Here is a 19,208-nt window from a genome sequence, read left to right on the forward strand (position 1 = left end):
AAAAGATCGATATTGGGACTCAAGAACTGATATCGAGATCATTCAAATTAAGATCGTGATGCATCAGGAAATCAATATTTTTACCCACCCCTACCACTTTGTACATTTTTTAAATCATAAGTCTATGATCTAATGACAAAAAAAAGGTAAGTGGCAACAGATCAGTATCAGTCTACAGTTTTTTGTTAAAACGGCACTGTCCAAAAAATGTCATCTCTAGTTACTTTATGTATTCCTCAGTAATGTGCAATGTCTAATTTTAAGAATCAATCCTTGTGCACACTTTGTTTCACAGGCTACAGTGCATCTTAAAATATTAGTCGGGGAAAAATGTCCTTATATAGCTTATACACACGTACATATAGATTCTAGGAATTCTACCAGTTGATATGTAAACAGCATCCTGACATGCATCAGTGTCAATGTCAGATCAATAAATGCCGGGATGAAAAGAAAAAGCTTTGGTCTGAAATGGCAATTCCATGCCATTATATGTGGGCTAGAGGTCAGAAGATAGAGTTTCAGTCATATGTTCACATATGCTTTGACATGATTATCACAAGCACAAGGGGGGTGATGCAACAGTAAAAAGCCTCCACTAAAGGGTCAGTTTATTGGACACTACGCATCATAAAACACATTCTAAAGGATCTGTAGAAACATGCATGGAATGCAGCAGCATGCATAATTCACAATCACAACTAATTAACATTTCATATTTTTCTTTGCAAGTTTTAACCCACTAACAAACGCTAACAAACATTAATCCAGTATAGAGTCAATGGCATTCAAAATGAATCTTTGGCCCATACACATTTCCATATTTGAACATACATGAATTACTGATCTGTTCTGCATCATTTAATGTTTCTTAATAACAATAATCACTGCAGTCAATGGCGTAGATTTGGCTTGAACATTGGAGGGGAACAGTGTGAAGAATTCCCATGCTTCCATTGACCATGTTATAAATACTGTGGGTTGTATTTGCTTGTTTTGATTATTGGGGAAGGGGTTACCTCCCCCGCCATCCCCCCTGGAATCTACGCCCCTGACTGCAGTCGGAGCTTACCTTTACTTCGTGAATCCTATATTAAACACGAACACGCCAAAGGACGCTCCCAGAATTACTTTCAAGGCGATGACATCATGTATTCTTGCATTTGTCAGTCTTGAGGTCTTTTTTCAAAATCCCAAACAGCGCGAAACATTTCAAACGAAACGCACGAACACTAGCGGAATCCGCAGGCGTCCATGCCGGTTCATCACGTTCAGACTGCAGAGACGGAGTATCCCACACTGTCACAGAGAAGAGGGGGAGGGAACACAAATCCAGCGTGGAAACGCCTCTCTTACTACTAAACAGTCACGTATCACATTAGAATATCCGTAAAACAACACAGAATGGTCTTCAGTCTTTTTGTAATACGTTTTGCTGTATTTCCTTTGGGGAGAATGGCAGTTACAAAAGAATATTACTTAACTCGACCCCCCCTACTGTTGGCCCATATGAGGCGGTCCTTTGAGACGGTTTAATCTGATTGGCTCTCTCACAGTGACGTCACCAGGCAAGGTCGTCCACAGGTATAAATATGATTTCGGAATCCACACGCCTGCACTGCGGTGCTCTTATTTTTACAGATACGTGTAGTGCTTTAGAGTCAAATATATTTCTCTCTTCTGGTCTTTCTGGCTATGTAAACAACTGCTAATGGACGTGTTTCACTGAAGGTCACTCAGTGCTGTACAGTTATAATATAAACAGTTCATAGTTGCGTCTATAACCGAGTCCAGCTGCCCTTTCTGTCAAAGAAAACTAGTTTCAGATAAGCGTAACCCTGAGAGTCTAGAGACAGAAATTAAACAATACCAAATTTGATTACATACATAACAGTAGCTGACACTCTAAATGGTATCACAACAACAGTTTTGGTAGAGAGAAAAAAAAAATCCAGATTGATAGTCAACCCAAAACAAATTATGCTTAAAGGGACAGTTCACCCAAAAATGAGAACTCTCTCATCATTTACTCACCCTCATGCCATCCCAGATGTGTGTGTCTTTCTTTCTTCTGTAGAACACAAATGAAGATTTTTAGAAGAATATTTCAGCTCTGTAGTTCCATACAATGCAAGTTAATGGTGACCAGAACTTTGAAGCCCAAAAAAGCACATAAAGGCAGCATAAAAGTAATTCATAAGACTCCAGTGGTTTAATCCATGTCTTCTGAAGTGATATGATAGATGTGAGTGAGAAACAGATCAATATTTAACAGGGACTAAAAACAGTTCAAGGAACGAAAACGAAAACGAAAACCGAATGAAATCTTTGCAGAATGTAACCGAAAAGTGATTTTCAATTGTTCCGGAGTGAAAACTTTATTTTTAAATGCAGGTAACTGGTTATAACCGGTTAATTTTGTTTTCTGATAATTTATCATGAAACCAAAGGAAAAAGGGTTTATTACATACATTTTTTTGGAAATGTACGTCTTCATGGAGCCCAAAAAAATTAAATATGTGGTTTGATCCTGAAGGAAACTGCTCCATCACACATTTATTTGCCTAATCGCCCGTTGTGGATGAAGCATTCTCTGAATGAAGAACTTTGTATAAATACTACATACACTGTACATGCATGTGGTGACCTGCCCTGTTTTTGTTTTACTATCAATCTCCACTTTCACTTTCACTCCCACATTCTTCTTCTTTTGTTTTTGGCTATTCGCATTCTTTGTGCATATCGCCACCTATTGGGCAGGGAGTTAAATATTGATCTGTTTCTCACCCACACTTATCATATCACTTCTGAAGACATGGATTAAACCACTGGAGTCTTATGGATTACTTTCAAGCTGCATTTATGTGCTTTTTTGAGCTTCAAAGTTCTGGTCACCTTGGATGGATTACAACCGTCAGAAGAGAGAAGATGGCCAATTTACTATCACACTCTCAGCAGCTGTATTATAAACATCACCGCATCTGAGATAACTAGTTTTTTTGAAAACTAACTCCAGGATTTACACTCAATAATGAAACAATTGCAAACATAAAAAAGTTTGCTAGATTTGCACTGCTAAATAAGGTGGAAATGCGTCATCACAGACTGTGAAAAGGGTCCATTGTCTGTTTCTCACACACACACACACACACCTGTCAAATCTCTTCTGAAGACATGGATTAAACCACTGGAGTCGTATGGATTACTTTTATCCTGAATTTATGTGCTTTTTGGAGCTTCAAAGTTGTGGTCACCATTCACTTGCATTGTATGGACCTACAGAGCTGAGATATTCTTCTAAAAATCTTCATTCGTGCTCTGCAGAAGACAGAAAGTCACACACATCTGGGATGACATGAAAATAATTTTCATTTTTGGGTGAACTGTCCCTTTAAAAATCATGATTTCACCATAGACTTCGTGTTTTAAATTAAATTGTTTTTTTTGTTTGTTTTTTTAGATAATCAGTGGCTTCCTAAAAGCATGATCATGGAGGGAAAAAAATAAAATACATCATCAGTCTCTATGCTTAGGTCTCTGAGGGTTATTACGGCACCATAATGTCATGTCTAATGATCTAGAACAAGCTTTATAACCAAGCAAATAATTACTGCACTACTTATTTCTCGGTACGAATGGCAAGTTATGACTTCATTTACAGTTCTTGTTTGAAGTTGCACACACAGGATTGTGGAATATCATAGGCAGTGAAGGATATGAAGAATGTTAGTCTTCTTGACTTTGTGTACTCTGTATACTGACTACAAAGTCAGCGTTTTTCAGGTTTCAGACACAGCCAGTGTGTCATCCTGCAAAGCATGCTCTGGACAGGGAGCGGTCAGTGTCCTCTGTGGCAATTTAAATAGCTGTGGTTTGGGCGCACTGAACCACTATGACCCATTCTGTCCAGACTTATGGAGATAGAAATGAAAGCTGTTTGAGAACATGGAGTGTCTCTTCATCCAACCAGAATTACAGTGTGGAAAAATGAAGACTCGCTCACTTGATGTTTTTGCATTTCGGTTTTCTTAACAAAATAGTGGCCCAGAAAAGGCCAGGACATCTTATAAAAAGTTGCGCTTGTTTTACTGACAGACTTAAAACAAGTTGGTTTCGTTGTGTTGACAAGCTTTAAGCAAACATCTGTAACTCACATAAAAATAAACAGCACTGCAGCACGACTTGTTTTTCTTTCACAGAGCCAAAAGACTTGAGATGATTTAAGAAAACACAGTCCTCTAATGCAACTGAAGCATTCGCATCTGATGAACTCTAAACTTTAAAACAAGCTATATGAGCATAATTATGTAACATGTTTTCTAATGAACATAACGGTAAAGTGATGGAAGGGTATGGTGACTGCTCTTGAACCTGACTCAAGATAACTTGGTAAAAATATCCACCTATCTGCTGATGAACGACTTGCTTGAGGTGTTTGTTGGCAAGTGGATAGGGTTAGATCGTGTGCCTTTACATGGAGAAAACTGTTCCTCTCTTTGAGTGTTCTTATAATACTCACTGAACACCCGTTCTTAACCATTGATTGACCTGTGATTGCAGCACAATAGTCGCAATAGCCTGGAGATTTGAACAATTCAGCATTGATTGTTTTTCATACTGAACACACACTTTTATAGCAGCATTTCACCTACGGGTCAATGACAAATAAGGTTGTCCGAGGTGATAAAGAAAAATCTAGTTTAAAACACACGTGTCAAGTTCATAGAAATGAATGTTTGTGTCCAATTAGGTTTCATACATTTTATAAAAATAAATACATTTATATTTATATAAATTATATTTTATTTATATTAATTATTTTATTAAAAGTGTCATTTGGTGTGACCATCAAGTAAAATATTTTGTACTTTTTTTATTTAAAAAAACACATTTTTTTTTTTAAAGGTTAATTAATATTTTTCTTATTTAAGAAACATATTTATTTAATTTTTTACAAATATCATACGTTTTTGAGTCAATAATATTAAGATATTTTTCTGAGGGTTACTCCATATGACCTGAACAAAATATGCCTTTTCATAAAAATATCAATATACAGTATATATACAGTATATATATATATATATATATATATATATATATATATATATTTATATAATGTGAACCTGCATATTGTTTACACCACCTGATTTTGATTTGGTAGCCAAACGTTTTTCAAATATTAATAATATTTTAAAACAAGTGTTTCCCTGCTTTTTTAAATGTATTTATTTATTAGTTTATTTATCTATTTATCTATTTACCTATGCATTTATTTTTAGGAATTAATAAATAAAGATTATTCTGTACTGCTCATGCAAACATGTCTTTTTTCAAGAATATTAGCTTTTAATGAGACATTTAATGAGATTTCTTTTGGACAGTTTTCGAACCACATGACATTTTTTTTACTTTAAGCTTCAGAAAAAAATTATAAAAATGATTGTGAACTCGGTAGTTGAAAACATGTTTATCATAATAGAGGTGTTTTCAACATTGTTTGATGTGAATCGCATTTTTGAATAACAGTAGCGGTACTATTCTTTTACTGTAGAGACTGACACTTCAGTGCTTATATACTAAAAGATTTTTATTGCAGAATATGAACGCCCGCCTGGCGGATGATAAACGAAAATGTAAAAGGTCCCCACTCATATTTAAGGCTCAGGATGATCTCTTTTGACTTGAGCCAGTAAGCAACTATCTAGCAACCATTTATGACATACCCTAGCAACACCCTAGTAACCACACAAACGACCAAATACAAGAGTAAGACTATTTTTTCACTTTTTATAACTCATAAACGGGTCAAAAGTGGCCTGAACATAACAAAAGAGGGTGCAATAAATACATAATGTACATTTAACGTCTCTGCAATCCTAAAAATACTATATCCCATTAGCACTTTAAATCTGCTGTTTAGCATTTTTACTCAATTTTCCAGCTCCATCCCACTCACAGTTAGATTTACCATCCCACTTACTGCAGATTGTCACAACTAAATTTAAGCATTTCTCCTTTTCCATATTGCTCTCAGATCCTGGACAGATAACAGACACACAGCGTAACCAATGTGCTGGTCCAGAACATTCTTTAGTACAGAAGTCATATGGAAAGATTGCAGCTAATATTCAAAGATGTTCAGCATAGAGTCCTGTGGTTCCCCTCTAAAATGTATCTCGGTCACTGTGTAAAATGAAGCAGTCATTAATTAGGTAATTATTGCAGAACACCTAGTACGATAATTTGAGGGGTTTCAACATAAAATCTAAATTAGGAATTTAAAAGGCTTAACTTCTCAGCAAACAACTAGACACATAATTCATGTGATGACGGTCTACATCTGTTTGGTATTACCGAACAATGAACAAAACATAATTTACGGAAGAGAATCTAAACACAGCATTCCGTGCAGAAATGACTTCATCTAGAGTTCAGGGTGAGAGAAATGCTTGTGTTCATTTATTATGAAAGAAGGGACCAATAATTGCAATCAAACCATGAGATCAGAGAACAAACGCATATTTTATCATGAAATAATAAACCACAGGACTTAACGACTACAGACCTGTCACCCTGACGTCTGTGGTCATGAAGTCATTTGAGAGACTGGTGTTGGCCCACCTGAAGGACATCACTGGACCCCTGCTGGACCCCCTTCAGTTTGCTTACTGAGCAAACAGGTCTGTGGATGATGCTGTCAATATGGGACTGCATTATATCCTGCAACACCTCGACAGACCTGGGACTTATGCAAGGATCCTATTTGAAGACTTCAGTTCTGCCTTCAATACCATCATGCCTGAAACTGACTCAGCTCTCCATGCCAACCACGATATGTTGATGGATCACCAGCTTTCTGACAGATAGGCATCAGCTAGTGAGACTGGGGAAACTCACATCCGGGACCCTCACTATTAGCACTGGTGCTCCCCAGGGATGCGTTCTCTCTCCACTGATCTTCTCCCTGTACACAAATGACTGCACTGCAAAAGATCCCACTGTCAAGCTCCTGAAGTTTGCAGATGACACCACTGTCACTGAGTCTGCATAGAGATGGGAGGTTGAACAGCTGGCTGTCTGGTGCAGTCACAACAACCTTGAGCTGAACATGCTCAAAACAGTGGAGATGATAGTGGACTTCAGGAGAAATCCCCTGGCACCATCCTGGACAGCACTGCGGCAGCAGTGGAGTCATTAAGCAGTGGAGTCTTGGGATCTCTCAGGACCTGAAGCAGGACACCCACATAGACTCCATTGTGAGGAAGGCTCAGCAGAGGTTGTACTTCCTTCACCAGCTGAAGAAGTTCAACCTGCCACATGAGCTGCTGACACAGTTCTACTCAGCTGTCACTGAGTCTGTCCTGTGTACATCTATAACTGTCTGGCAGAAGGAAACTTCAACAGACAGTCAGGACTGCTGAGAGGATTACTGGTGCCCCCCTGCCCACCCTCAAGGCCTGTACATCTCCAGAGTGAGGAAACGTGCAGGTAGAATCACTCTGGACCCCACACACCCTGCCCACTCCGTCTTTGAACTGTTGCCCTCTGGCCGGTGCTACAAAGCATTCAGCGCCAGGACATCCAGACACAAGAACAGTTTTTACCCTCAGGCCATTTTCCACATGAACAATTAAACTGCCTTCAGGACTCCCCCATAGTGCAATCATGTAAATACATATCTCATGCATATATGTAAATTCACATATTTAATTCAATAACTGTACATGCCCCCACCTTGCACATACATTACCACCTGCACATGTACATACGCCATTCTATGTTATATGTCCTATATAACATGTCCTATAAAATCTGTGACCTTATATGCTCATCTTTTGGCCTTGCAAGTACACAGTTTTTGCATCATCAGAAGTTATTTCCAGTTTCATAGAAAACCATTTTTGATATCACTCCCGTGTACTGTACTGTAGCCTTTTTGTAGAAGAACAAATCCTGTTTTGGTCTGTCAATGTGTAGGATAAATTACATTTACTAATTATAAGGACAAATGCACATGATTTACTGTAAAACACAATATTTATTTGATAATGCACTGATAACGCAGGTGCTCATTGATTGTTGGATTGTTGACAAACAAGGTTGTCCGAGATGATAAAAATTATTTATTTTTTTTTTCTTTAATTCTATAATTAAAACACATGTTGACCTAAAAGTAATGTTTGTGTCCATGCTGGTTTCATTCATAATTGAAAAACATTTAACACATTGTCTACAAAAATGTTTATTTAATGACTATAAAAATGTCAAACAGTATAACCATAAAAAAAAAAAAAAAAAAAAAAAAATATTATATATATATATATACACACACACACATACACACACAGTGTACTGTATATACATATAATTTAAAATCATGAATTTTTGATTCCCAAATATCATGAAGACATTTTCCTAAGTTACTCCATTTGACCTGAACAAAATATCTTATGCCTTTAATAAAAATGTACTTCACACAGTTATGAGGGTCTAAAGGGGTCTCCACTGTTTGTTTGTTTGTTTGTTTGTTTGTTTGTTTGTTTGTTTCACATGAGATAACAGAATTGTTACCTGCATGTTGGATACAACACTTGACTTTAATTTGGTGAACAAAACCTTTTCAAATATAATTAATATATACTTAAATGCTTTTTTACATAATAATAATTGTACATAGTAATTAAAAAATTATATATATATATATATATATATAAAATAATAAAAGATAATTCCTAATTACTTATGCCAGCATTTTTTTTAGATTTTAATAATTTAAATATTATTAAAATATAAAATAATTATTTTAATGTCTCTGAAATGTTACACTACTTAGACTACTTTTTTTTTTTTTTACTTTTACCCCCAGAAAAAAATATCAAAATAACTTTAACTTACAAATTGAAAACATTATTCATCATAGTAGAGGTGTATTCAAGTAATCGTTTTGTGTAAATTGTTTTGAATAACATAATCGTTCATTGACCCTGATTTCTTTATTGATATGCATTAAATCACATGCATCTAAATGTTATATAATCTCACATGTTTCATATACTCTAGCTCATCTTTTGAATTATCTGTGCATACTTTACCAAATATTCTTTACATGAAATTGTTTTATTGTCTACATCAATCTCCCTGTAACATCATTATGATTGCACGTCTGCCCCACCATCACAAGGACATTTCACATATGGATGTTCTCCATCATAACAGCTGACCCAGAACTGTGATTGCATTCGGCACAGTAGATCTGCTAATTAAACTGAGCACACAAGGCCCAGGAGAAGCCAGTGCTTCCAACACAACAGAGGAAACCGAGCTGGTTGATCAACCTGTATTGTTCCAGACAGAGATCCAATATATCTCCAATGACTGTTTGCTGCATTCACATACAACATTGTGTTCCCTGCATCGCATATTCAAATGATGATGTCATCCATCACAAAAGGATGCACAAAAGCAAGAGTAAAACAGCATAAAGAAGCAAGTCAACAGCACTTACTGTGATCTCTGACAGCTTTCTCCTCTTTCTCTCTTTCCTCTTCTCACAACAGTCAGATACAGGCTGGACCAGTGTTGGTTACCATGGTTACTGGAAGGGGGACAGGTCACGTGATCCAGAGGCAAAGCAAGTGGTGCCCCTCCTCCCTGCAGTGTCACTGGGTTTCCTCTCCATTACAAAGAAAATTCTCCCTGTGAACACACAATGGGCATCTTGAGGAGGTGGGTGTGGCATCCCGAGAAAAGTACAAATTCTGTCTTCATTCACTCACCCTTATCTTTCTTCTGTAAGACACTGAATATCTTAAAATTATGCTGGTGACTTCTTGCTATATAATAAAAGTAAATGAGACTGGAGCTGTGAAAATGACCAAAAACATTTCCTGGTCATATTTAACCCAAATTCAATTCAAAGATAATTGAAGTTATATAGTTTGCAAAGCCTAAATTTAGGACATTTAGATTGTTTGTTTTGTGACATTATTTTTCAGGACACTCAAGCACATTGTATCCCGTACTATGATTCGTTTTACCATAATGCGTCTGCATGTTTTACTTTTACTGTTTCCATTGTTTTTAATGAGGATTGTCATTACTAAAATCAATCTTTATTTTTGTTATTTTTATTTTTTTACTACAGTAAAAAATTATTTAGGTAAAATAAAGTCTATTTTTAGGGCCATTACGATGTTTTACGTCTGACAGTTACAAACATTTTACCCCCCAATTATCATTACCGCAATACAAAAATAAATAAATTGGCCATTATGAGATTTTTATTACGGCAACGTGAAAAAAAATGATTAAAATTGTAAAGAATTTATACATCATAGCGGTTCTCCCTTGGTACTGCCTTTCATTTTCACCGATTATAATTTACAAAAAATATATTTTTTATTTAATTTTTAATTACAGTTATAGCTATACAGTATTTTACAGTGTCCTTGTTACACATATTGCATGTATTGACTATAGTTATAACAGTAAATTATGCATAATCACAAGCAACTAACCCGAAACCTATAGTAAGTACATGTTGTTAATTAGTAATAATCAGTAATTACATGTTTAATTACACTGTAACAAGGACACTGTAAAATAAAGTGTAGCCATAATTATAATTAAAAATTAAATTAATTTTTTTAAATTATGATCAGTAGAAATGAAAGGCAGTACTAAGGGAGAACCACTATAATGTATAAATTATTTACAATTTTAATAATAATAATAATAATAAAAAAGATTTCACGTTGCGGTAATGAAAATATCATAATGGCCAATTTATTTATTTTTTATATTGCGGTAATGATAACTGGGGGGTAAAATATTTGTAACTGTCAGACTCAAAAAAAAAAAAAAAAATCTCAATGGGCCTAAAATTAGGCTTTATTTTCTATATATGCAAAACATAATTTATTCTTTGTTTCTTTTGATTTTGGAATAAAACATTTCTTTTTGACATTTTCTTAACAGATTTCTTGAGAATCACCCAATTTGAGCCAATGAGAGCAAAGGCAGACATCAAGATTTTCAGTAAAAAAAAGGCTAAAGTGCTAAACATGCTAATAACATGCTAGCAACATGCTAAAGAATGCTAGCAGTAACTAGCAACATGCTACCAACGCCTAGCTAAGTGCTTTAAAAAAAAATTATAATATATATATATATATACAACAGTTAGTTCCGGTCCTTGAATCTGATTGGACGAGAGACAATCCATGAGTACTGATATCTCACACCATCAGCACTCGGACGCTTCACTGTGTGTATCACTCCGCTTGTGTTCGTGCGGTTCTAAACTAAAGTGTAAGAGCAGTGATCTGTCTCTTTACATTTATTTTTGTGACATTACATATTTTAGCCAGCAGGTGGAGGCAAAAGACCATTTTTGTGTGTAATATGAGCCAGTTCAGATGACGTGAAGTGAGTCAGCATCAGTCAGTGTTTTCATTCATCAGCACTACATGTTCGCTCGTATTACTACTACACTACTAAAGCTAGGAAATAGATTTAAATGGCTTTAAACTAACAACTTCAGCATTAAGGCTCATCACAGCTGAGAGACACAACAGACTGATTAATTACACAAACTCAAGGCGCTTGCCTCTTACCGGAGTTTCTTTCAAAACTGGTGGAGGAGATTGTGGTTTCTATAATGAAAGAATCTTGAGCACCAGCTACCGTGAAATAGGGAGGAATACCCCCGATTTTTCCACTGAGAAAATAGGATAAATTTCACCAAAATGACATTATCTTCAGAAAGCTGACTAACAGACTTCAGCATCATCAACAGGTGATCGCACACGCTCCTCTCTCTCCCTCTCTCTCTCTCTCTCTCTCTCACACACACACACACACACACACACACACACACACATACACACACATCCTTGTTTATCCAATAACTTGTTAGAAACAGCACAAGCTGTGATACTATTTCTAAAGTGACATTTTTGAATTACTAACGGAGGCTTGGATGCATCATCTGGTTTGATCCATCAACGGCAGATTCTGATCCGTCGCATAAGAAAGTAGTCTCATGCACAAATGCGTTTTTTATGACCGTACTCAATTTTTCCTAATTTTTATTAATGTACTTATTCATTGAACCGTTGTATATAAGCAATATCACACTCGTAATCATGCTATATGTCCCTAAATCAGCACTGCTGTGATTACCTACTCATGCCTGCAGCTGAATCACAGCAGTGCTGATATAGGGCCATATAGCACGATTGTGAGTGTGATATTGCTTATATATACTGTATATACATTGCGGTAATGAAAATATCATAATGGCCAATTTATTTATTTTTTGTATTGCGGTAATAATAAATGGGTGGTAAAATGTTTGTAACAGTCAATAAAATAATGCCGCAAATGTAAAAAATCTAAATGGGCCTAAAAATAGGCTTTATTTTCTATATGCAAAACATAATTTCTTTTTTGTTTTTTGTTTTTTTTTAAATTATTATTATTTTGGAATAAAACAGGACCAGGACATTTTCTTGACATTTTCACCTAATTTGAGCCATGGAGAGCAAGGGCAGACATCCAGATTTTCAGTGAATAAAGACTTACATTACACAATTGTGTTCCTCACACAAAGCTATTGTAATGCTTCAGTGCCACTTTTATGATTATTTTTCCCTTTTCTTTATTCAGTTTCTTTATATGGACAAGAGAGACCAGAACATTCTTCCAAAATGTATCTTTTGCATTCACATCACAAAGAAAGTCATATGAATTTGGATCAACATGAGGATGAGCACATGATTACATAATTAGTATTTTTTGGGGAACTGTCCCTTTAATCTTGACCCAACTCAGCTGTGTGGACGCCTTGTCGTGTATAATATGTTTGGGCAGCAGGCTGCCAGGATACAGAAATAACACACAAAAAGACAGACACGCATTCCTGCACCCTCCCAAGTGCAGCAGCTTGACCTGCTGGCCACGAGCTCGCACTCCTGCAGAGAAGGGTTATTTAAATCACTACAGACACTGGACAGATGCAGCGGCGTTATTCACTGGACTGATGGCTGAATGTGAGATTTGTGAGATATTATATGATGCGTGCAAACTTAGGCAGCACAGTTATGAAAAGCAGCCCACTGTAGACTACATAATACTGTTTGAAGATTTCTGTTGTGATCCACTGGCCTGTGTAGAATATACAGATGAATTCCATGAAAACTGTCAAGTACATGTCAATATCCAGGTCATATTACACCTCAAAATCTAAAGAAAAAATTATATGAATAGAAATAATAATTTTCCAAAAAAAAAAAAAAAAAAAAAACTGCATAAAAAAATCCTTTGTTCCATTTTCACATAAAAAAAAAAAAAGCACAAATTTTCTTTAAAAAAGCACAAATGTGTGTTCCAGTGAGACACTTACAATGGAAGTCAATGGAGTCAATCTGTAAACATTAAAATACTCACTGTTTCAAAAGTATAGACACAAGACGTAAACAATATGTGTGTTAACATGATTTTACTGTCATAAAATCACTTACTAACCGCATCTGTGGAAAGTTATAGACAATTATACAACTTCATTGTCATGACGACGTAACGCTGTAAACCTTGTAATCCCGATAAGCGATTTTATGTTAACAAGAATAATGTTTTGTGGCTGTACTTTTAAAACAATTTAAATGTATTCAATTTTTGCATTTGCTCCTATTTACTTCTATTGTTAGTACCTTATTGTAACCACGATTTTTGCATTTTATTTTAAATAAAGGAGGGACAAGTCGAAATTATTTTTGTGAAAAGTAATATTACAGCAAAAATGCTGTTAACTGAACTTGTATTGAGCCCAGAATATTCCTTTAATGTGTATTATTTTCCTGTTATTTTTTATGCCAGTGTCAAAGGCAAATAAAGAGAGTAAAGAGTAAACAAATGTATATCATAAGCTCTGAATGTGTTTTTAAAGATTTCCTGTTTCAGTGGCATACCCAAAATTAAAGGCTTATAACTCGACAAAAAAAAACAACTAAAAAACAAAGAAGGGTCAAGTGTTTGGTGTCATTGATAAGAAAACTTTTCACTATTTTTAATGATATATATTATGATACATTCTGAGACTCTCCGCCTAAGAAACTGCCAAATTGTGCCAAAAATGTACTTTTTTATCTTATTTTTCAGATTTTCAACTGTAACTGAGAATAATTTTGTACTGATACGACAAAGCAATCAAAAGTTATAACATTACAAAAATTATTATCATAGTGTCCAAAAACGTCTCCAAACAAATAAAACATAATAATTGTACATAAGAACTAATTACACATGCAAACACAACAATGACTAAGAGTTTGTATAGCATGCAGACATGATTTTAGTAATGAGATTTCACAGAATGAGTTTCATTCTGTGTCATTTGAGTCATCATTGAGTCTGTGTCATGTATTTGGCGCCATCTCCTGGTGGCCATATGTAACATTGTGCTTCATGTGGATTATCTAATGATCTATACATCTGATTATCTTGTGTGTGGACTCGTTTGAAAGATAATCACCTCCTCTAAATAATGATATGTGATATTTTATGTTCCGCATTATAAGTTGTAAGCGAAAACACGTCATATCAGCAACACCAACATAATTGTTAAAGACATATACTCAGCTTTTACTCACTATATTTTTGTCTGTGAGTAAAACAAATAGGCTGGTTGTATTTTACTCTTTGAGAGCAACATATGACACATGACTATTTGATCATTTTGATGTTTTTACTGATTGCAATAATATGTACAGTGCAAATGTTTTTTTATTTATATATTTATATATTTATTTTTTTATTTTTAATAAATGATCAAAACAGAACACTTCTGATTTGTCTGCAAATTTCAAAGCACTTGTTCAGTTTTGGTCATAATGTCTACATGCATTGTATATGCTTTAAAACGATACCTATATTGTGTTGGTCAAGACTGCAGTTATTAATATTTTGACCATTATTTTTTTCTTGCGGACCCATCCGAGCTTAAAGGGTTTTAATATTGTTTGAATTTTGGCATTCGTTACATCACAATCAAGCACATTTCTCCCCCAAATTCTCACTCATGCTCATTACTGTAATGTGAGAGAAAAAAAAAAAAGTATTATTTAGATTGTTTGTTGTTCTGCATTTATTTGATAATATATACTTCTGTAAATAGTAAACACAGTAAAAAAATAAATTAAAAAAAACTGTATTACTGCATTGAAAATGAAAGAAAATTACTCTGAAAAAAACTCAAAAGTAAAATGCAATATGATAATGAGAAATGCAAAAAAAATAAAAAATAAACATAATAGTCCTAAAAATAGGGTTCATTTTTTAAGCAACACAAAATTTATTTTTTTATTTTAATTTTTTATTTTTGTATTTTTTGTATTTTTTTTTGTATTTATTTTAGGTGAAAAGTGACCTGAATGTGTGTGTCTGTGTGTGTGGTTTTATTTATTTATTTATTTATTTTTTTTTTTATGAGATTCACTCATCATAGTCAAGATAGACTGACTGGATTAATGAATAAACACTAAATTCTGGACATCGAGAAAAGGTGCGAGGTGTTATCTATAAATAAAGAAGAGAGTTTAAGTCTGGTCACTGTTTGTTTTTTTTTTGAAAGTACAATAATTGCGAGTAACAATCATCCCTTGTGACCTCTGAGCTTGTTTTACCGCTGTTGACATGCATTTATCTGGTAGAATTACAATTTGTACTAAGCAGTTTGTGAGCAACGCAACATTGAACATCTTTCATTCAGCCTGACACCTGTGTGATCTGCAGTGACAAAACAGCCAGAAACAATAAATCAGTGATTATTCTTTTATCAGATAATGGTAGGTGGAAGTAGCACCCAGAATAAACTGTAACTAGAGACATTCTCAATGAGCCCTTTTCACAGAAAAATGGCTGTAACAGGCATGTCAATGCAGCTCAATGCTGCAATTACATGATAAGAAGCAGCCACATATTTGTGGTTCTTTTACAGGCAGGACAACTGAATTGTGGGTTGACAGCAGAGCTGTTAAAGTAATTTAAATGCCTCACAGCAAACTGTAAAAAAAGACATTTGGTTTACACACTGTAGAACGGAGGGAAAACTGTTTTACGCTTTGTGTTTTGAAGGAAGTGGCTTTCGGACTATACAAAGTTATAAAAATGCTCACATAAAAACAACTGGCAACTTTAGAGTCTTTATATCACACTACTTTTATCAATGTTTATCATTGTTTACCAAAGTCAACAAAAGTTTGTTCACGTGGCAAACTTCACCAAATATCGCAGTGCTTGGTATACAGGTACATGGAACCAGGTGCTTTTAAGTGCGATTTAATGGAGGTGAATGAGGCCATTAACATATCGCTATACATTTTCAAAAGAAAACATGAGGGCAACTTAAAAGAGTTTCATAAACGTCACTATCATTAATTATCTCTCTCTCTTTCCCCACTGAACTGAAATCACAGCCGTCCAACAGAATCAGACAGGAAGTCCAAACCCATCCCTCCTGTTTCATGCATTATGTCTTGACCTCTCTCGCTCTGCTTTTAAGCCACTGGCTGGGTTTGTCTCCACTATGAATAAAAAATACAGAACCTGTCGACACCACCAGCCCTCTGTTTCTCTCTGGCAAACAGCAGCATGAGGTTAAAATAACATTTAATCTGTTCAAAACTGGATCTAAATTGATCTTTGTTATCTAGGGTTGAAAATGAACAGAAAGTATAATAAAGACTGTTTACAGGAACCTTTGATGACCTTTCAGGCAAATGGATACAGAAAGTGTGGAGTCAGCAAATGCTGTGGAATTTATTGTATGATATGCAACATTTAACGAGGACTTTAAAAGTTAAGCTTTAATCCCAATGTAAGGAATGAGTGGCTTCATGTTGTTTAAACGAAGCTCCTGAACGTCTCAATGTGGGATTATATGTTTCTTCGGGTTGTGCTTATTACACGTTACTCACCAAGGAAACACGTAATTGCCAAATTAAATTATTTTATTATGTAAGTAGAACTCAAGTTCTTCTTAGATCGAGTTCTCTTGTAGATTTTCACCAAATCTTTGATTTTGACAGATAAAAAAGAAACACGAACATTTTTTAACCTAGTGCATCAGCTTTGACTTCACTCTCTCTCTTACTCTATCACTGTGTGTGTGTGTGTGTGTGTGTGTGTGTGTGTGTATGTGTGTGTGTGTGTGTGTGTGTCCTGTTTATTGCCTGGTAATAAAGATGCGTTTTGGGCCATTCGATCACAAGTGGACAAGCGCCATCGCCATACTGTATCTAGTAATATGCGTCTCTTTTGACCAGTTGTGTTTGGATTTTGAGGAAAGAGTCTCTGGTTTCATGACTGCACACATCAGTTATTATGTCAGTGTGTTTCTGTGTGATAATAAAGCGCAAAGAAATATAAAAACAAAAAGAAAGTGGTATTTCTGCCAATTTTACTTGCATTTAACCTTGTGTGACCCCACGTCAACATACGTGGACATTGTATTTTGGCTTCGCTATATGCAACGCATAATTTAAATGGATAAAAACAGACTGAATACTGTTCACAAGACTCTAGTCTGTCATTTAAGGGTTAAACTTCTGCCGCACCGAGTCACGTGACACAACAACATGATGTTGATTTCTCTGAAGCGCTGCTACAGAAGCAGTGCCAACAAAAGTGCCTCTGGTAAGAAATCTCTTGAAGTGTTTTCATTGAAACCTGTTTGGTTGTAAAGAGGAGAGTCTCTAGTTTTGTTTGATATGCTGCTTGAGAACATCAGTTCATTTTTTGTGCGTCAGCACCCTGATAAACATGATGTCCACATACGTGGACACTGGCACCACATTTCCTCAAAAGTTGAAAAAAACATGTTTGTTAGTTACTTTGAATAACTTTAAACTCTAACACATCTGTGAGTCATTTAGCTTCATTTTAATATACATTTTGTTATATTTTATTTTATCATCACTGTACAATATAATCCTATTTATTAACATTAATAAATGCATTCTTATATATTTTCTGTGCATTATCACATTGAGAATAAATGGGTTCATCTAAAAACTGATAAATGTGTCTTTCAGAGGCTTTATATGGAGTTAGGATGAAAATAAGGTGCATTTCAAACTGTTCTGAGACCAGTGCAGACAGACAGCACACTGGAGGTTAAGTCATTCACTAAATAGGGAGCAAGGGAGCATCCTATAGCTCTCTATGCAGTTAAGTGCATTCACTCCTAAAATCTGATCAAAAGTTCAGTTTCAGGCTGCAGATGATGTTTGGATCACTCAACATGTTTGACAGACATGAGACAATGATAATCAGTACATAGATTCAGAAGTTATAATGTATCATTTTATTTTAACATGGTTGAGTGATTGGTTGATGCTGGACATTACTTTGAATCTGAATTAATTATGCTAATTTCTGATAACATAACAACTGTATGTGATGCTGTTATCATCTATATTGTTTTGGTGATTCAGTATCTCAATCTTTCAGATGTGCCATTATCTCTCAGAGCACTCCGCTGAGGTCTGACAGGACAAGCTTTCTGCTCTATTAGGATGATTGATGTCTTCAGCCCCTCCCACTGGTCAATAAACAGTCTCGTAAATGAGACCCGAGATGATGAGCGCAGTGACTTTAACATGCAACATCATGAATCACGGACTGTTAACCTTAATGCAAAGAGTCTTGAGTGTTAAGAGCACATGTGCTCATACTCAGAGTTTGGGATTTGAACAAACCACTAAACCCAAGTATAAAACTTCAGCATGTAAGTCTTCCCGCACCGTTTGTGCTACACACATGAATCGTAACTCAAATCATGCTGCTTGTTATGATGATATTACTTCCCCATAAGTGATTTATGATTTTGGCCTGACAGACAAAAAAATACAAGAGACGTGTACTAAAGGAGGGGCCAGAAAACAACCAATTAGCAACCATAGAGAACACCCTAGCAACCAGGGGCTGGGATGACTTTAACCCTTGTGTTGTGTTCATTTTGTGCTAACACATTTTGTGTTTCTGGCCCACTAAGATTGTTTATAAATCTCTCATGTTGCATATATTATCCCAAGATATTGCATTAGATCTTTTTTAATAATTATGACAGTGTAACGAGGTAAATGGAAAGGAGGAGGCGAGAACCGGCTTAACAATATAAATAATATTTTAATAATAAACTTAAA

The 19,208-nt window shown here is 35.3% G+C and overlaps 1 protein-coding gene and 1 long non-coding RNA gene across 2 annotated transcripts in view; one reads left to right on the forward strand and one right to left on the reverse strand.

The window, feature by feature from the left end:
* Positions 1 to 1,465, reverse strand: part of LOC127456203 (protein-methionine sulfoxide oxidase mical3a-like) — a 151,478-nt gene extending 150,013 nt beyond the window's left edge. The window contains 1 exon segment of the mRNA XM_051724570.1: positions 1,073 to 1,465. The gene's annotated coding sequence lies outside the window, so the exon portion shown is untranslated.
* LOC127456223 (uncharacterized) overlaps positions 1 to 19,208 on the forward strand; it is a 567,953-nt gene that overhangs the window by 144,521 nt on the left and 404,224 nt on the right. The gene's annotated exons all lie outside the window — the stretch shown is intronic.

The sequence above is a fragment of the Myxocyprinus asiaticus genome, chromosome 18 (genome assembly GCF_019703515.2).
Source record: "Myxocyprinus asiaticus isolate MX2 ecotype Aquarium Trade chromosome 18, UBuf_Myxa_2, whole genome shotgun sequence".
NCBI lineage: Eukaryota > Metazoa > Chordata > Actinopteri > Cypriniformes > Catostomidae > Myxocyprinus > Myxocyprinus asiaticus.